Raw genomic sequence first — 18,526 nt, forward strand, 5'->3', positions numbered from 1 at the left:
ATCTTATTTTACTTTCAATTTCTGCTAGTAAATCCAAAACAAGTCCTCTAACCTTAAAAAGCAGAGTGATTGGCAGGTTGTCATTGTGATATTTTACTAAGTACTGAATTGAGCTGCTTATGAACGGCTGTGGGGCTTTTCTTTTGAGCTGAACCTAAATCTGATTTCTAAAAAAACATGGCTCGTCGCGCTTTTGTGTTCTTATGAGCTCTGGTAACCCCCTTCAGGGGCTTCTCTCACAGGCCTCGCAGTCCATTCACTGGGCGCGATACAAAGCGTTTTGTTCCTTTGCTCACCACAGCGTGCCGTCTCCCAAGGAGACGCTGAATGCCCACCAAGTCATGCTTTCCCATTACTCATTCCTCCTTTTCTCCCAAGGTGGCGTGTGGGAGGTGTTGTGCTGGGGTTCGACAAGAATAGGCCAGGAAGCTTTCTGCTGGATACACTCATGCCCGCGCGGGGTTCCGTTCCCACCGCGCCGGGCTCGTCGGCTACACCGTGTGAGCTGTTTTCCAAACGGACAATGACTCCTCACCCGGCCGCTCCCACAGAATCCCAGCTCTCGGATGGCCTCTGGACCGTCCAGTCCCGCCTGGTCACCGAGCCAAGCTTTTGTCCCCTTACGAAGCGGGTCATCCGGCTACACAGGCGCGGAGTCTACCCTTTAACACCCTTCAGGGGTCACCGGGAGGGAACTCTGGACACCGGCTTCGCCCACCCGGCACGCCCGCACCCGCATCCGCTCCCGGACCACCAGGGGGCGCTCCATCGTCTCCGCCGCTCCGCCGGCATCTCCCGCCCCCTCCGCCAGACTCGCCTCACCATTGGCCAGATGTCTCAAGATCTTCCTCTCGATTGGTCAACTTCCACGTCGGTCTCGGTTGCTGGGCGGGCCGAGGTGACGCGCGGCGCTCTAGCTCGGGGCGGTGTCCCGCGCCGGCGGCTTCGGGCGGAGTTTGGCTAGCCGTGTAGTCAGACGGCTGTGGTCCTGGGAGGCGACAGCTCGCGTCCGAGCCTCTCTCCACTCGTCCGCCGCAGCCACCGCCGCTCCCCGGCCTCCCGCCGACCCTCGATGCAGCGCCGGGCGGCAGCGTGATGGGGCTGCGGAGCGGCGCCCTGCGGCTCGCGGCGGCCGCTGCTCGCGCTGAGCTGCGTCGGTGCCCGGCCTCCCGCGCCCCTGCGCGCCGCGGCGTCTTCTGACTCGGCCGGCCCGCCCGTCGGTCCGCAGCGCGGCTGAGGTGAGGAGGCTGGGGGGAGGCTGAGGCGGGGCGGCCGAGGGGAGGCGGTCGGGGGTGCTGCGGCGCCGGCGGAGGGGCCCGGCCGCTCCCGCGGGAGGGACCCCGGGCCGGTGTCGGGCCTCGGGGGCGAAGCGAGGGCGCGGCGCGGCCGGCCGGGCACCGTGTCCGCGGTGAGGAGCCGCGCCCTCAGCGGAGAGACCTGGCCGGCCGGCCGCGAGCCCCGGGCTTGGGGCCAGCGGCCGGCCGGTCCCCCGCAGTGCCCTGCACCAGCCTTCGGCTTCCCCCCGGGCGGCCAGGCCCCGCTCTGTCCGCGGGCCAGCGGAGCCGTCGCTCTCCCTCGGTATCTGCGCACATTGCAGCTCTGAGGGAGCCGGCCCTGCCCGGCGTGAAGCCAGCCGATCTTTCCCCACTTCTGCTCTCTCACCCCCATTGTGGTTGGCATCAGGGTTCTGACTTGGGAATGTGGCAATGCCCCTGTGCCCGATGTAGGTAGGAAAGGGCATCCGGTGGAGCGCAAGGGCTGGACGGAGGAAGCGATGCAAAGGGAGGGGGCTTGCTGGATGCTGGCCAGCTGGGAGGAAGGCTGGTGTGGGCTCGACGTTCTGCCGACCAGGATTACTCTGGCAGCCATATTGGGAGGATGATCTGACAAATCCTTTAGGAGCCAAGTCCGGTTGCTGGAAGGCACCGAGTGACAGCCCTGGCAGCTTTCAGGGTGACTGGCCACACCAGAAGCCAAGTTGTGGGGGTTGGGAGGCTGCCCGGAGCAAGCTAGTCATTGTTCATGCAACGCAACCTCTCGCCTACTGTAAAAGCAAAATTGAGCTACAAAATCACTTTTTCTCTTGGGTGAATTGCTATAGGAGCCTTCAGGATAAACTGGATTGAAGATTCCATTCTAACTGGGGTGAAATTCTGTATTTCTGTACTTATAATCGATACCCATTGCTGCTCTGGCCCTCAAAGGCCTGTTGATGCCTTTTCTGTGCGAAGGCCACTTTACCATGTTGGAGGCGCTCAGCATATTGCATTACGTGGATAGATTTGCCTAGTGTCTCAACATGCAGAGATTAGGTAAACTGGAATATTCTGGTAGCAGAGAAGACTTACAGCAGTATTTCTGAGGATGCAGGTTGTCATCTTTGTGGAATCTGGAGGTAGCCTAAATTAGATTGTCAACAGATCTCTTGCGTATGTTGCTCTCCCTGTTCCAAGCAGCTGTTCTGCCAACACTAAGCATGCTGCTTTGTGTCATGATGTGCCTGTCTTAACCCAGAGAAAGTGGTGATTGGCTTTGAAACTGTTAAAAAGTGATATTTTAGTGGGTAATTTATTTAAAGGCTGGCACTTGGTGCTCTTGGCTTAGTCATAACAAAGTGTTAGCTTGGGTTCTCATTTGAGGAGTGTGGTAGTGTTTTCTAATTTTGTTAATATCGATTATGAAGTAATTGATGTTGTTAATGTTCTATTTTGAGGATGGACTTTGAAGATTACTCATCTTGATGTTTTAAAGTAGATCTAGAAATGATCAATAAGGTTCAGAGGAAGCCTGAAAATGTGTTTTCCTATATTTTGAACATGCACAGGAACTGGAGAAATGACTCCTGCCATCCTTATGTATACACACACACACACACACACACACACACACTTGTTTTTGGCAATGGAGGCTGGAGATCTAAGCCAGGTCTTAGACATTAGACAAACTGTCTACTATTGAGCTATATTCCTACTCTCCCTACTCCATTTTTTAATGCATAACTTCCTTATTTAATTTTTCTATTTTAATTTTTTGTCTACTTAAGAATAACTCCTAAAAACAAATTCTAATGTTTTTCTAAGGAAAATCAACACACTTTATTTTTTTTTGTAATTTTTACCATTAAGTAATCTCTTTAAACTTTCAGCAGACACTAATTTTCTTTTGAGTTTATTCGTTTTATTTTATGTGTATGAGAGTTTTGCTAGCTCGTATGTATGTGCACCATGTGCATGCCTGGTGCCCGCCAAGGACAAATGAGAGCTGGATCCCCTGGACCTGGAGTGACAGGTGATTTGAGCCACTGTATGGATGCTGGGCACTGAACCAGGGTGCTCCTCAAGAGCAAGAGGTGCTTTTTAGCTGCTGAGCCATCTTGCTAGCCTGTACATTAATATTCAAGTAATATTCAAGTACATTAATATTCAAGAAATAAAAATGTCTGTTTCATGATTCCATGAATAGTTTTAAGTATATGTAAAGAACTGAGATTAAATATAATTCAAACATTTGATACAATTAAACCTGGTTGTGAATTTGAGATGGGGGAAAGATTTTTTGAATCTGTATAGGCCTTCACTGTTGAATATTTTTATCCAATTAAGTACAGTTTCTAAGGCATAGGACAGACTGCTTTCCATTTCAGGACCAGCTATGAATGCACTTTTTTTTTCTTTACTAAGTGCAGGGAATAAATTACTGCTCAAGAGAAGTCTGTCAAGTTTCCAAGGCCGAGCTTTCTAGCCTGTTTTTTCTGTTTGGTCTTGTTCTGTGTACAAAATAAAGGCCAACAATGACTCTTTGCTGCCTTCTTTGTAAGCCCCTTCCCAGGCTACTTTCTGCAACCAGTCTTTCTTTCCCAAGAGTAAGCATATCCCTTTGGTCTTGTAAACTGATGTGATATAATTCACAGCGCCCTGCAATTAAAGGTGTATCTATCGTTCCTATTTCACTGCGGCGTCCTCTTTTGAAAGAGGTCTGTTTGAACACATACTAGTAAACTTGTGAATTCTGTAGGAGAGTGAATAAATATGTATACTTCTGGAACCTTTATTTTGATGCAGGATAAAGCATTAAACAGATGTGGCTGTGATAGGAAATTCTTGTAGAAGGTGTGTGTCTTGGACTGCTGAGAGGTATTTTTGTTTTGTTTTATTTTTGTTAACAGCTCAGGGATTGATTTGTTCTCTTAGTTGTTAGGAGTTAATTGAGCCCATACAGAGATTCCGGTCTTTATCCTAAGAGAGTGTAAGTGCCACCATTTGTTTTTAGACTCCTTTTTTAATTGCACCTAGTATACTCCCTTTATTTTAATGCAGTGAATGTACTGCTCTGGTGCTGTGGAAGGCTTGTGCTTTCCAGTCAGCCTTTCCTCTTTCTCATGCTGTATAGTATTCATGATTTTATCATTGTTTGTGGTTGCATATGTGATGCAAGTTAAAAGACTAAAAATAATGCTCACTCCGGCAGCACATATTCTAAAAGAATAAAAGGTCTTTTAGACATAAAAACTTCTTCTGGCTGGGGGAGCTGAGGACTGAACTTGTTGGGCAAGTGCTGTGCCCTGACCTAAACCCTCAGCCCCATAAGGCTTTTAAACTTAGTTTTACATTTAAAATGTACTGTCATGTTGTTTACAACAAGGCTTGTCGTTCTGTCATATAGTTTCTCTCATTCCTCCTTTGGTAATTTGGGTACCCCTTGGTTTAGTTTTCCCTCCCATTCGGATTTTATTTTATTGTTGTTTTTGTGTTGCTAGGCATTGCATTTGCTGGGCTTGCACATACTGAGTGAGGGCTTTTACTATGGAGCTGAGGCTCTAGCCTCATACAGATTTTTCACATCATCTTGGCAACTGTCAGTGATTAGATAAACAAACAGTAGTAGCAGCAGCAGTAATGATAAAAGTATTGTACTTATATTGAGCAGTGTCTATATGTCAGGTTCTTTGTAAGCATATTTAGTAACTTAATTCGTAGACCACCGTGCCAAGTAGCTATTGTTCGTTTCTCCCATGAAGAAACTGAAACATGTTAAATGACTTCCCTATCACCACTAGATCTCAGTTACCGCTGTGCTGAACTTAGGAGCTACCCTTCCCTTAAAATTCCTTCACTTTTACTCGCACACTGCATTGGTTCTTTTCTGCTTAGTATTGTACCACATCTTTTAACATGTCATCGCTTTGCGAACTCAAATTTACCTTCTGATCTTAAACCCTGATAACTTACGGTTTTCACTTGTGTAGTCTCTTTGCTTGTGTGTTCCCATGTTGAGTCTCCAAGGCTCGTAGTCTCTTTTTTCCTATGCTGATATCTGGGGGTCGTTGCTCCAGCTCTTACACATGCCAGCTTGAGTCATTCCTGCTATCCATATCTTCCGTTCTTCCTCTGGTTTCATGGAGAAGCCTCACGTAGGGCTGGGGATTTGTACTGCCACCAGTGTGGAGTCCCTCAGTTTCTTTTTGATGTTTGCTGAAGCTGGTCCGTTTGGTTCTCTCAGGGTGTTTACAGTGGGTTAAGCCTCCCACTGTCTCTGCTTAGCAGAAAATGTATGTACTATCTCACAGGCAAAAAGGCATGAGCTCCTTCAACCTCCCCCTTTCTCTTCTGCAAACTTCCCTGCCCCCTACCCCTTTTTCCTCCAGTTTGAGAAAGGTTTATTCTCTCCGACTTCAGCTAATCCCTTGGCTAGTGCTCTATGTAGCACTGGCTCCTAATCTTTTGAGATTTGTTTCATTGGTTGCTCCTGTTTCTCCTTCACCGACTTTCACCATTGTTCCTTCAACACTCCTGGCAAGTTCTACCTTAGGACTCACATTCTGTCTTTAGCGTGGGTTGTGCGTTCTCCCTAATCTGCTTGGCTAGCATCTTCACCTCTTTCAGATTTTTGCTTCAACAAAGCCTTCCCTGACTTAGCTGCATAGCTACGTACCATTTCTCCTTTACTTCCTTCCCCTCAGTTACCTTCATGGTAGCTCACTGCTTTTAATGCCTCTTTTCCCCAGTAGAATGAAGGTTCCTCCAAGGTAGAAACTCCCTATACTATGTATACAAAAGTGCAAGTCTGTTTTATTAAAAGAATAAAGTGATAAGGGGAGAAAAATTCCTTCTTCATTCCTGTCCGCTTTCTCTTGCTTATTACATCCAGTCAGTTATGCTGGGCATTGGCATTTTCAGTTTTTGCCACCCCAGCATGAATGGCTCAAGTGTCCCCCACTTCTCTGATCCTGTCCTATGCAGGTTTCTAGCCTTCATTGCGGGGGGGTGGGGAGTGGTTGCACATTTTACCCCGTTTTTCTAGAAGGGTGCCTCACCTACCGTGCTCTGTCCTTGAGCTTCTGTCTGCTTTTGTCTGGGGCTGGTGTTAGTCTTCTGGGTCCCCTCTGTTCCTGTCCACAGAACACAGCTAGCAAGTTCATTGAACACAGAGCTTTGTATAACTTTTAAAGGCTTGCTGTGTTGTTCAGTTTTGGTTTTAAGAACTAGTACTTGGACTGTATGATATATATTCCAGGTAAAATAAATAATAAAATAAGCCACTATGAGAAAATTTTGTTTATTTATAATTTGTACTTACTGCCTTTGGAAAGTATTTGAGAAAATTACTATAAGCTCCATATATATGTGATTTAAAATATATATAAAGGATTTAAAATATAAGTAAACAAAAATCTGTGTACAGAGGAATACCTAAAAATATAGCTTGCCTGAACTAATGTGGCTGTTTAAGTTTAGTTTTGAAACACTTAGAAATCAAAGCAAAAGGGAAAAGATAAAGCATAGAGTTTTTAATCTGGCAAAAGAAAAGTTAATAGCTTGTCAAGAGAAACTTTCTGATGCTAAATTCTAAAGTGGATCAGGTATTGTAGTGCATGCCTATAAACCTCAGGAGACTGAGGCAGGAGGAGGCAAACCTGTATTACATAGACCCTGTCTGAAAAAACAAAATTCAAAAGACAGTCTAAGGGAAAGGTGTTTGAGCATCCAGGTACAAAGGTATATGTATTAAGTGTTTTCAATATTTTCTAAGTGAAAGGAAGAAAGGCCGTTCAAAGGTCTTTTTAAAGCCGGTATAGTGGCACATGCTTTTAATCCCCGGGCTTGGGAAGCTGAGACAGATCTTTGTGAGTTTGAGGCCAGCCTGGTCTATACAGTGAGTTCCAGGACAGCCAGAGCTACATAGTGAGACCTTGTCTCGAAAAACAAGAAAGCAAACAAACAAAAGATCCTTTTAAAAACTAATGTACAGGCTGGCCAGATGGCTCGGTGGGTAAGAGCGCTTGCTACTAAAGCCTGATGACCTGAACTTGATACTCAGGACTCACTTCTGCAAGTTGTCCTCTGACCACCACACACATAACTAGAAAGAAGAAAATATTAAAAAGTAAATATAAAAAAGAGAGGCATGGGGAGGGCTCATTGTTTACACATACTGTTCTTAGAGAGGTTTTGAGTTTGGCTCCTAGCATCTACTTTGGGTGGCTCACAACTGCCCGTAACTCCAGCTACAGGGGATCAGACACCCTTTTCTGGACTCAAGTACTTGAATTCATATTTCACATAAACGTAAATCTAAATCCATTTGCTTTTCAAGCTAGGAATATAGCATTATAACTACGCTGTTTTTTCCAATGAAAAATATAATTTCCATTTAGAATACTTTATTTCAAGCTAATGAACCATAGGGACTATTTCCTCCAATCCAGAGGTGCCTCCCTTAACCCCTAAGAATGGGGATAGAATCCAGGGCTTTGTGCATATTAGGCAAGCACTCAACACACAAGTGGGCTGCATCTCTTAACTGCAAACTGTTTAAGGCAGTTCTTGATTTCTGAGAAACAAACAAACAAACCATGTCAGCAGTGCAAAGGAGGATTCTTGATTTCATAGTTGCAGAGGCAGGAGGACATATGTCTGGTAAATCTGAAAATTGTATCAGGTTATTTTAGACAGCAGTTAAAAGAAAACAGTTAGAGAGCCTGGCTGAGCTTGTTCAGCCACATTGGAAATTGAAAATCTGATCTATCAGAGACTATTGCTGTTCAGTCTGATTCTTGGCATTGAGTTAAAATGCAAAAAGCAGCATTCCTGACATGTGATCTATTTTGCACTTTCACAGAATGACCAGGGGGTCAAAGATCAAGAATATACACACATACACACCTTTCCCTCTCTGCCTCTCTCAGTCTTGTCTTTTTCTGTCTGTCTCTGTCTCTCATAGTTGCAGAGGCAGGAGGACATGGTGCACATACATACACATAAAATAATAAAATAAGTAAATCTTAAAACTTTTGAAGCCAGGTGTAGTGGTCCATGCCTTTAATCCCAGCACTCGGGAGGCATAGCAGGCTGATCTCTGTGATTTCAAGGCCAGCTTGGTCTACCAAGTCCAGGAAGCAGAGTTGCACAGAGAAACCCTGTCTTGAAAGAAAAAAAAAAAAGTTTTTTGAGAAGTTCCACTGAGATGCATAAAGTTTGGAATTGGGCAGGTGTTTGGGTTTGCTTCAGTAGGTACCTTAATCTAGTTTTTATTTTGAGTTCATTGCACTAAGGTAACTTTTATTTCAAAAAGAAATTATTATTAGCCCAATTTTCTAGAACAGCAAATTGACATCAAGGAATTTAAAAAATAGTATAATACACACACACACACACACACACACACACACATGTATTAGTTTGGCTTTCTATTGCTGTGGTAAAGACCTTGAATAAAAGCAGCTTGGATTGGAAAGGATTCTTTGGCTTACAAGTTATATCAAATCACCAGAGGAAGCCAAGGCAGCAGCTCAAGGCAGGAACCCGGAGGTAGGGACTGAAAGGAGAGAGCACTGGGGAACCCAGCTTACTGGCTTGCTCCCCGTAGCTTGCTCAGTTTGCTGTCTTACACAACCCAGGACCACCCAGGAGTGGTGCTGCCTCTAGTTAGCTGGGCCTTCCCACACCAAATGTGGGAAAGTGCTCAGGAAAATGCTCCACAGGTTTGCCTGCAGCTGATCTATGGAGGCGTTTTCTCAGCTGAGGTCTTCTCTTCTCAGATGACTCTAGCTTGTGTCAAGTTGACAAAAGACTAGCCAACACATCTGATATCCTTCATAATAAACAAGTATTACTCATTTCTGTTTCTTTACTTTGTGGAAGAATCAGTTTGCTTTCTCCTTACTCCTAATCCATGTTGCCTCTGAGAGCAAATGGGAATCTCACAAGATCAAAGATAAATAGGCAAAATATGAGAAATATTCAAATGGTAAACTTCAATGTTTTATTGTCCCTTTAATATTAGGGAATGGTTCTGGAATTTTTGCTGTGTTCTACTTTGCTAATGCTTCTAACTATGCCATAAGAAGAAAACTAGTCAATAAAACAGCCTAGAACTGGGGTGTATAAGTGATTTAGAGTACAGATTGTTACCTCTCTAGCTGCTTTTCTTGTGTGTTGTATGCATGCATGTTTATGTGTTTGTGTGTACATATATGGGGAAGACTAGAGAACAAGCTTTGGAGTGGTTTCTTGGGAGTCTGTAGGTGCTGTTTTTAAACTATTTTATTTTATTTGGAGTTTCTTTAAGCCTTTACCTCCCTTCCGACCCCCCAACCGTAGGTAGGAGAGAGAGAAGGTTAAAAGGGAAAGAGGATATAGACCTCTTTAGACTTAGTTACAGCAGGTTAGGGTTGTTGGGTTTTTTGAAAAAATATCAATCTCAGTCATTAGGATATCTAGTAGTCCAGCAACAGCAAACAGCAAATGCAGCAGCCTTCTTCATCCTCCATCAGTCTCCTCCAAGCCCTCTCTCCATCTATTCATCTCCTTGAAGCCCTCGCCTTCTCTCTCTGGTCTTTCCTATTTATACCCTCTCAGAGTCCTCAGAATTGAACTAATAGCAGCTGGCAAAGATCATGCCCTTGCACAAGGCAGTTATTAGCTGTGGACAAACTAAAGGACAAACTAAAAGCAATTCCATATCCCACACTTGGGATTAAAACAAAAACCTGTTTACATAACTGAGCTTTTAAAGAAACCAAAACCTCCATTACTGGAGTCATCCATTGTTTTCTGAGACAAGGCCTTTTATTGACTTGAAGTTTATGGTGAATGGTTGCCTGGCCAGCAAACCCCCACATGTCCTTCTGTCTCTGCCTTCCTGGTCTGGGATAGGTGCTTGTTTTGTTTTTGAGAAAGGGTCTCACTATGTAGTCTTGACTGGCTTGGAACTCACTATGTAGACCAGATCATACAGATCTGTCTGCTCCTGCCTCCTGACTCCTGAGTGCTGGGATTTAAGTTGTGGGCCATCACACTTGGCAAGTTTTGAAGTTACAGTTCTCTGATGGACATCTTTTATAGAAGATTATAGTTATAGGTAATTTATCTAGTAACTTTTATAGTTCACTTAATTTCAATTATGTTTAAAATTTTAACTCATTTGTGAAGATGGTCTGTTTTTACTACAGAGTTAAATTAAAAAGTATAATCTATTATATTTTTGCATGTCCACGTTATTTTGAGAAAGTTTGTTTTTTCACTCATTGTATTTTGTGGGAAAAGAAAATTTAGATGTATATATTATTGGATGGGGATGTGGCCTAGTTGTGCTTGCATAGCATGCATGAAGCCTTGGATTTGATCCACCTTACAGCGGTGTGGTGGTGTGTACCTATAATCTGAATTCTTAGGAGGTTAGAGCAGGCTGATCAGAGGTTCGAAGAAATGAGGGAGGGATGGAGGGGGATATAAATATGTTCCTTCCCCAAATGATGGCTCGTAGCTTTTTTTAATTAGAAAGGAATTTAATGGTTAACTAACAGGGGTGTGGTAGGAATGGAAAGAGATTTTATAGCTAGAAGCTGCACAATTTAGTGTCTGATTAGATAGATAGAGGAAGCAAGCTTGTATTTGGGTGAGAGATATTTTGGCCTTGTTTGTGTGAGGTTAAATGAAATGCTGGCAGAACAGCTAGGAAAAGGAACTAAGCCTGCCACAAAATGATTGTGTGAGGATGTTAAAGATACTCATGTTTTAGTTTGTAGTTGCAAGACTTCTGTGTCAAAAGCCAGGTAAAGAGGATTCAGTGTCTCCTGTTTTATCTCTAAGTGTGAAGCTTTGAGTAATTTACTAGGCCCTGGGTAGAACACAAAAAGAAAAACAAATGAACAAAAAACCTCTTACAAATTTAAGTATTCAAAATAACTACCAACATTTTAGCAATCTTTTTTTTTTCTATCTAAAAAATGTTTTTAGCATTTCTTAATGAAAAAAATCATTGTGCTTGGTTGATGATTTTATAACCTCCTCCCTAGCTTTGCAATTTGAAGAAATTGGGTGACTTGTTCAGTATTTCTTCTTACATTCTGCTCTTGGATAACGTCTTTGAGGTGTTATCCAGATTCCCTTTACTTTCTATGTTCTGCAAAATGGTGAATCTAAGGCTTGATTCTACTGTCTTCTAAGGTAGTAGGGGCAGGGACACTTACTGGGTACCAGGTAGGTGGTGCTGTGTATTTCCTGTTATTTCAGTGTCTGGCTTCTAGTAATGACAAAATGAATTATTGTTTGCCTTAATTTTAACGTGTAAAATTTCTCTACCAACCACCCATTTATGTAATGTGTTTAGCAACCAATGCTGATTGTGGCAGAAAACCTTTATGTTATCAGAGCTGGAAAAGAGAAATATGCTAATTTCTTCTGTGTTTATTAGTTTTTCTATTAGTTTTTTTGTTTGTTGGTAAAGAAGATTTTTACCTGTATCAACTATTTTGTTATCTTGGAATATTTTATACAAGATATATTATTTGAATTTAAGACTATACATTTGACTTTTTCAGTGTGTGTGTGTGTGTGTGTGTGTGTGTGAGAGAGAGAGAGAGAGAGAGAGAGAGAGAGAGATATCAGAGAAAGAGATCAGCCTTCTACATAGCTGAGGATCATCTTGAACTCTTTGGTCTTCTTGCCTTCAGTCTCCCAAGTGCTAGGATTACAGACACATGCTGCCAATGCCTGGCTGTTTTTTTTTTTTCTGTCCCCCCCTCCCCCAATTACTCTATCATAAAGGAGGGGAACTGTACCCAGGGTCCTTCTTCTTGCTTAGCTTCTTTAGGTGTACAGATTTTAGTATTATTATCCTATATTATATGTCTAATATCCACTAGTGAGTATATACCATATGTGTCTTTCTGCTTCAGGGATACCTCACTCAGGATGATATTTTCTAGTTCCTACCATTTGCCTGAAAATTTCATGATTTCTTGTTTTTAATTGCTGAGTAGTATTCCATTGTGTAAATGTACCACAATTTTTGTATCCATTCCTCAATTGAGGGACATCTGGGTTGTTTCCAGATTATGAATAAAACTGCTATGAACATGCTCAATCCTCATTCAGAAAGGCAAACGGGACGGACATCAGAAGAAGGTAAAAACAAGGAATAAGACAGGAGCCTACCACAGAGGGCCTCAAAAGACTCTACCCAGGAGGGTATTAGAGCAGATGCTGAGACTCATAGCCAAACTTTGGGCAGAGTGCAGGGAATCTTATGAAAGAAGGGAGATAGAAAGACCTGGGAGGGTCTGGAGCTCCACAAAGAGAACAATAGATCCAAAAAATCTGGGCCCAGTGTCTTTTCTGAGACTGATACTCCAACCAAGGACCATTCTTGGAGATAACCTAGAACCCCTGCACAGATGTAGCTGTTGGCAGCTCAGTTGCCAAATGGGCATCCTACCTAGTAAGGGGAACAGGGGCTGTGTCTGACATGAACTCAGTGGCTGGCTCTTTGATCACCTCTCCCTGAGGAGGAATGCAGCCTTACCAGGCCACAGAGGAAGACTATGAAAGACAGTTCTAATGAGACCTGATAGGCTAGGGTCAGATGGAGGGGAGGAAGTCCTCTCATATTAGTGGACTGGGGAAGGGGCATGGTAGGAGATTAAGGGGGGGAAAGAGGGGTGGGAGGTGGGGGCTACAGCTGGGATACAAAGTGAATAAATTGTAATATAAAAATTATATTATAAAAAATAAAAAATAAATAAATGAGAAAAAAGCATTTTAAAAGGTGGGAACTTTTAAAAATTGATATCTGTCATTTGATGTCTCTAGTCATTGTTGACAGATGTTTGCTTTAGGATTTACTAAAATGTTTTACTTAGGATTGTGTTGATTTTTTTTTTTTCTGAGATGATATTAGCCCTTCCTCAAGCCCAAGTTCAAAGTCATTTTTGAAGGGACCTATGATGTTTTGTTTGAGGAGCTATTGTAGAACAGTATGAGATAGAGTGCAGTCCTGTAAAGGGACCACAGTGTTCTCACTATGTGTTTGAAGCTGTAAGTGCTTAGGAAATAGCTATGGTTCCTGGAATATTTGGTTCTATTGTAAGGGAGTCATGGTGGGGAATTGTGAAAGAACATGAATGTGGGTGAGTGAAGGAGTTTGGCTAGAACATGGATCTTTTGGTCTTAGATTCTTAGAAATTAGAGTGACATGAGAGTCATACTTTAGGAAGGTAGATTTGATTTTTGGGTTTGGACTCGTGCTACATATGCATGAATGCCTGAGTTCTGGTCCTTAGCATTCCTGCAAAAATAGCCTCTGGGCCTGTGACTAGTGCTGCCAGGGAAGGAAAAGGACACAGGAGGATGAAAAACAACTGAAAAACAGTGAGGTCCAGGTTGTGTAGATCCTGTCTCAAGGGAATATGATAGAGCAGTACTCTGTCTTCCTCTGGGCTGCACATGAAGTTTGATCTTGAAACAGTTTTGGCTTAAAGCAGTGATTCTGGTTAAGGGTGAGATGGCTCAGAAGATAAAAGTGTCTCACAACCTATGTTCCATTCCCAGGATTCACATGGTGGATGGAGTGGACCGTCTCCCACAAAATGTCCTCTGACATACAAAATAAAATGTAGTAAAAATTTTTACAACAAAAATCCAGTCCTTGGTGCCTACTTTAAAACTGGTGACTACTGGCCAGTGGCTATCTTAGGCTTATTGCTTGTCAGTTCTGTTTTGTACAACCCTGCTAAAGGACTATTAGATCAAAACTGAAAGATCAAAGAATAGCTCATTTGTTGCAAGAACCCTAGGCATGGATTAGAGCACAGATAGTGAGAATGAAAGGTAGGGAGGAGCTGAAAACCCAGCATTTGGGAGGTTGAGTCAGAGTAGGATGGAGAATTCAAATCCAGCCTTGGCTACATAGTGAGACCTTGTTTTCAAAAACTGGGGACTGGAAGAGGTAGGAGAATTGTCAGGTTTGGGGAGATAACTGACTTTTTTGATATTGTAAGAGTTAAAATGATAGTTATATATTAACATTCTGGGGGAATTGAAATGTTGATGTTGTTGGCCTTTTTCTTTTCTTTTCTCTTCCCTTCCCTCTTCTTCCTTCCTTCTCCCCTTTGTTGTTGTATGTATGTATGCATGTATGCATCCATCCAGTGATTGAATTTAGGATGACCAAGTTATATCTCCACCCCTTTTTAAAAATTTTATTAGGAACAAGGTCTTATTGGGTAAAGTATAGGCTGGTGTCGAACTAGCAAACCTCATGGCTTAGTCTCCTTTGTAGCTATAATTACAGGTATGTGCAACCACAACCAAACCTGTATTCAATTATTTTGTTGTTGTTTTGGTTTTTGAGACAGGGTTTCTCTGTGTAGCCATGGCTGGCCTTGAACTCACACAGCTCTGCCTGCCTCTCAGAGGGATAGGATTACAGGCTTGTGCCATCGTGCCCAGCTTTCAACTGTGTTTTATATGTAGCTTTTATTTCTCAGTGCTACATTTGTGTGTGCGTGTATGTGTGTGGAGGGAGGCTAGTACTGAACTAGTGACTATTCCATATGCAACAGTAATTGGGAAATTCATATCTCTAAGCTTTCATTTGATAAATGTGACCACAAAAATATTTGACATATTATGTGGCCACGAAAGCATTTGATATTTAAAATTTTTTTTCAGTTACTATAAAAGAAAATAAAAACAGACTGGAAAAAGTTGCAGTATATGTGCAATAAAAGATTAACATCAAAACATTGTAATAACTGAAACAAAAACAAAAAACACTTAACTAGTAAGGACACACAAAACAAGTTATTTCCTCAACAAGAGAAATAAAGCTCATTTATTCATTCCTTTAATGGCTGCTGAGCTCTTACACCAAATATTGTTATCTCCTGTAACAGGAGATCTCTGAGCAATCTGGACTAGTGTGAAAGAAGACATTTCCCACAAAAGAAAAATTTCAAATAGTGATGATTCTATTAAGAAAATAAGAGGAGTCAGGTGTGGTGGTACATGCTTTTAATCCTAGCATGTTAGAGGCAGAGACAGAAAGATCTCCACGTTTGAAGCCAGCCTTGTCTGAATTTCAGACCAGCCAGGGCTACACAGTGAAACCCTGTCTCAAAAAAGGGCTGGAGAAATAGCTCAGTCAGTAAAGTGCTAAGGAACCAAATTAAATCTCTAAACCCCATGTTAAATAAAACAAAACAAACCTGAATGCCTTGTGTTTGTAATCCCAGTGTTGGGAAGGTGGAGACAGGGGCATCCCTGGGACTGGGTTTAAGGCCTCCTCAACTGTAAGGCTGGGTATGATGGTATATGCCTTTAATCCCATCACTCAGAAGGCAGAGGCAGGCTGATCTCTGTGAGTTCCGGGATATCCAGGGCTACACAAAACAATGAGAAGAAGGAAATTGTGCCTGGTACTGGAAACCTAGTCAGCTCTACCCCAGATTTGTGAAGTCATAGATCTTGAAGGAGAACCTACAACTGCCACTTGACTAAACCAATATAATCCTTAGTTACATTCTAAATATTTACACTTGTACCCATAGATTAGCGTAGTTCTCACCCCCATCAAGGAAACTTGTCTTTGCAACAGATGGCAGCCATTACAGAAAAACCACAACTGATCAAAATGCAGTTTTGTAGAGCACAGTCACCACTGATACATCTTCAACACTGCTCCTACATTTAAAGTTCAGGACCCATCCATAAAACTTTCAACCCAAAAATTGTCATGCCTACAAGAAGTGTAGGGATTAAGATGGAGCAGAAATTGAGGGAATGGCAAACTAATGACTGCCTCAACATGAGACCCACCCTATGGGAGAGAGCCAACCTGTCACTATTAATGATACTCTGCTATTCTTGCAGACAGGAGCCTGACATAACTGTCTTCTAAGAGACTTCATCAAACAGCTGATGGAAGCAGATGCAGAGACCCACAGTCAGACAATAGGCTGAGCTCAGGGAGTTTTGTGTAGTGGGAGGAAGGACGGGATGGAGGGAGCCAAAGGGGTCAAGGACACCACAAGAAGACCTACAGAATAAACTAACGTAGGCGCAGGGAGGTACACAGAGACAGAACCACCAAGCAAAGAACATGCATGGGCTGGACCTAGACCCCCTAGATATATGTAGCAGATGTGCAGCTTGGTCATCATGTGGTCCTCTAACAATGGGTGTAAGGGCTGTCTCTGACTCTTTTGCCTGCCTCTGGATCCCTTTTCCCTAGCTGGGCTGCCTCGTCTGGCCTCAGTGGGAAAGGATGTGCTTAGCCCTGCTGTAACTTGAGGTGCCAGGGTGGATTGGTACCCCCCTTCTCTGAAAAAAAGGAGAGGGGGTTGAATGAAGAGGCATGAGGATGGGACTGGGGGGGTGCTGGGTTTAGGCTGTAAAGGGGTCTTTTCTGAGACTGACACTCCACCAAGGACCATGTATGGATATAACCTAGAACCTCTGCTCAGTTGAAGCCCATGGTAGCTCAGTAACTAATTGGTTTCCCATTGTAAGGGGAACAGGAACTATTTCCGACACAAACTCAATGGCAGGCTCTTTGACCTCCCCACCTCCCAAGGGAGGAGCAGTCCTGCTAGGCCACAGAGGAGGACTTTGCAGCCAGTCTTGAAGATACCTGATAAAACAGGATCAGATGAAAGGGGAGGAGGTCCTCCCCAATCAGTGGACTTGGAATGGGGCAGGGAAGAGATGAGGGAGGGAGGGTGGGTTTGGGAGGGAATGAGAGAGTGGGATACAGCTGGGATACAGAGTTAATAAAATGTAACTAATAAAAAAGAAAAAGAAATAAGTAAAAATAAATAGGGGTAGAGGGATGATATTGTGGAGGTGGGATGACAGGACAGAAGATTGTAAGAACCAGAAGAACAGGACATTTTCTGTAAGATTTTGTCTCCTAGAAAAGTCAAAGAAACTACATTCATGAAGTCTCAACAACATAGCTTCTTAAAGTAAGCTGGAGGGGTGACACCAGGAAATGTGCTAACATGGAACTACAGACAACTAAAGAATGCTGAGAGCAGGAGAAATAGTATTCTTCAGGGAACAGCATACCAACTGATGAAGTAATACCAAATAGTAGCCCTGAAAACTTACTCATAGAAGTAACATTATACAGAGCAGGTTGCATTTATATATTAAAAATGTACACACACACAGCGACAAAGAAAAAGACCATGAATTTGAAAGAGGATGGGAGCATGGGAGGAATTGGAGGGAGAATAGAGAAGGGGTAAAAAAAAAATAATTACATTATAATCTCAAACATTTAAAGTACATTTACCTTATACATCTTGAAAGGTAATTTCTCAGTGGTTTAAAATTGACCATAATTTCGAAAAAGTAAAAAAGATATGATTTAATTCTGACATTGAAGCTGTATTTTTTAAAAAAAAGAAAATATTGATCAGATTTTAAAGTTCTATCAGGTTCCATGATATTTAAACTAATAAATACTTTCCCTTGTTAGCTTTTTGTTTTTTTTTCTTCTTAAAGATGTTTTTGTAATGAGTAAGTTTCTTCCTGGCTCAGAAGATTGGTTATTCCTTTTGGAAATTACTTGTAGTTTACTCTTTATTTATTTTCCTTCCTATGGAATTGAATTGTTTTTGGTCTGTTGAGAGAAACTTCCTCTGAAAATGTTTGTGTTTTTCCCATGTTTTCTTGCATTAGTGAACTATAGTGATTTTATTTAGCTCACAAAGTCGCTGGCATACCTGCAGAATCTCTTCTGGTTCTCATGCATGGGTAGTTTTGAGATCCATCCATCCTTCCTTCCTTCCTTCCTTCCTTCCTTCCTTCCTTCCTTCCTTCCTTCCCTTCTTCCTTCCCTTCTTCCCTCCCTTTCTCCCACCTTGCCTTTCTTCCTTCCCACCTTCTCTGTGTAGTCCTGGCTGGCCTGGCCTTGTTCCTGGTTAAAGGAATAAACTAGAACATCTCTCTGTTCGTTACTTATCATGGAACCAAGTGTTTCATTTGTCAAAAAATCACCAAATTTCTTTAAAGTAATAAAAGTTTTTTATTTTATTTTTTTAACTTGGGTGGTGGTGGTGCACTTCTTTAGTCCCAGCATTCAGGAGGCAGAGGCAAGGTGGTAAATGAAGATCTCTGTGAGTTCTAGGCCAGCCTGGTCTACATAGTGAATTCTAGGACATCCAGGGCTATACAGAGAAACCCATGTTGGAAGATGGTGATGACCCCCCCCTCCCCCATTCAGAGCCAGGCAGTGGTGG

The 18,526-nt window shown here is 42.8% G+C and overlaps 1 protein-coding gene across 14 annotated transcripts in view; it reads left to right on the plus strand.

Annotated features, from left to right (window-relative positions):
* Positions 1 to 926: 926 nt before the first annotated feature.
* Kif1b (kinesin family member 1B) overlaps positions 927 to 18,526 on the plus strand; it is a 138,151-nt gene continuing 120,551 nt past the window's right edge. For 13 of the 14 annotated variants that reach the window (XM_060379057.1, XM_021636171.2, XM_060379062.1 and 10 more), the window contains exon 1: positions 934 to 1,238. The gene's annotated coding sequence lies outside the window, so the exon portion shown is untranslated. Of the gene's footprint in view, positions 1,239 to 18,526 lie in introns of all 14 variants that reach the window. The other variant, XM_021636181.2, reaches the window with a different exon arrangement.

This window comes from Meriones unguiculatus, chromosome 3 (genome assembly GCF_030254825.1).
Source record: "Meriones unguiculatus strain TT.TT164.6M chromosome 3, Bangor_MerUng_6.1, whole genome shotgun sequence".
Lineage (NCBI taxonomy): Eukaryota > Metazoa > Chordata > Mammalia > Rodentia > Muridae > Meriones > Meriones unguiculatus.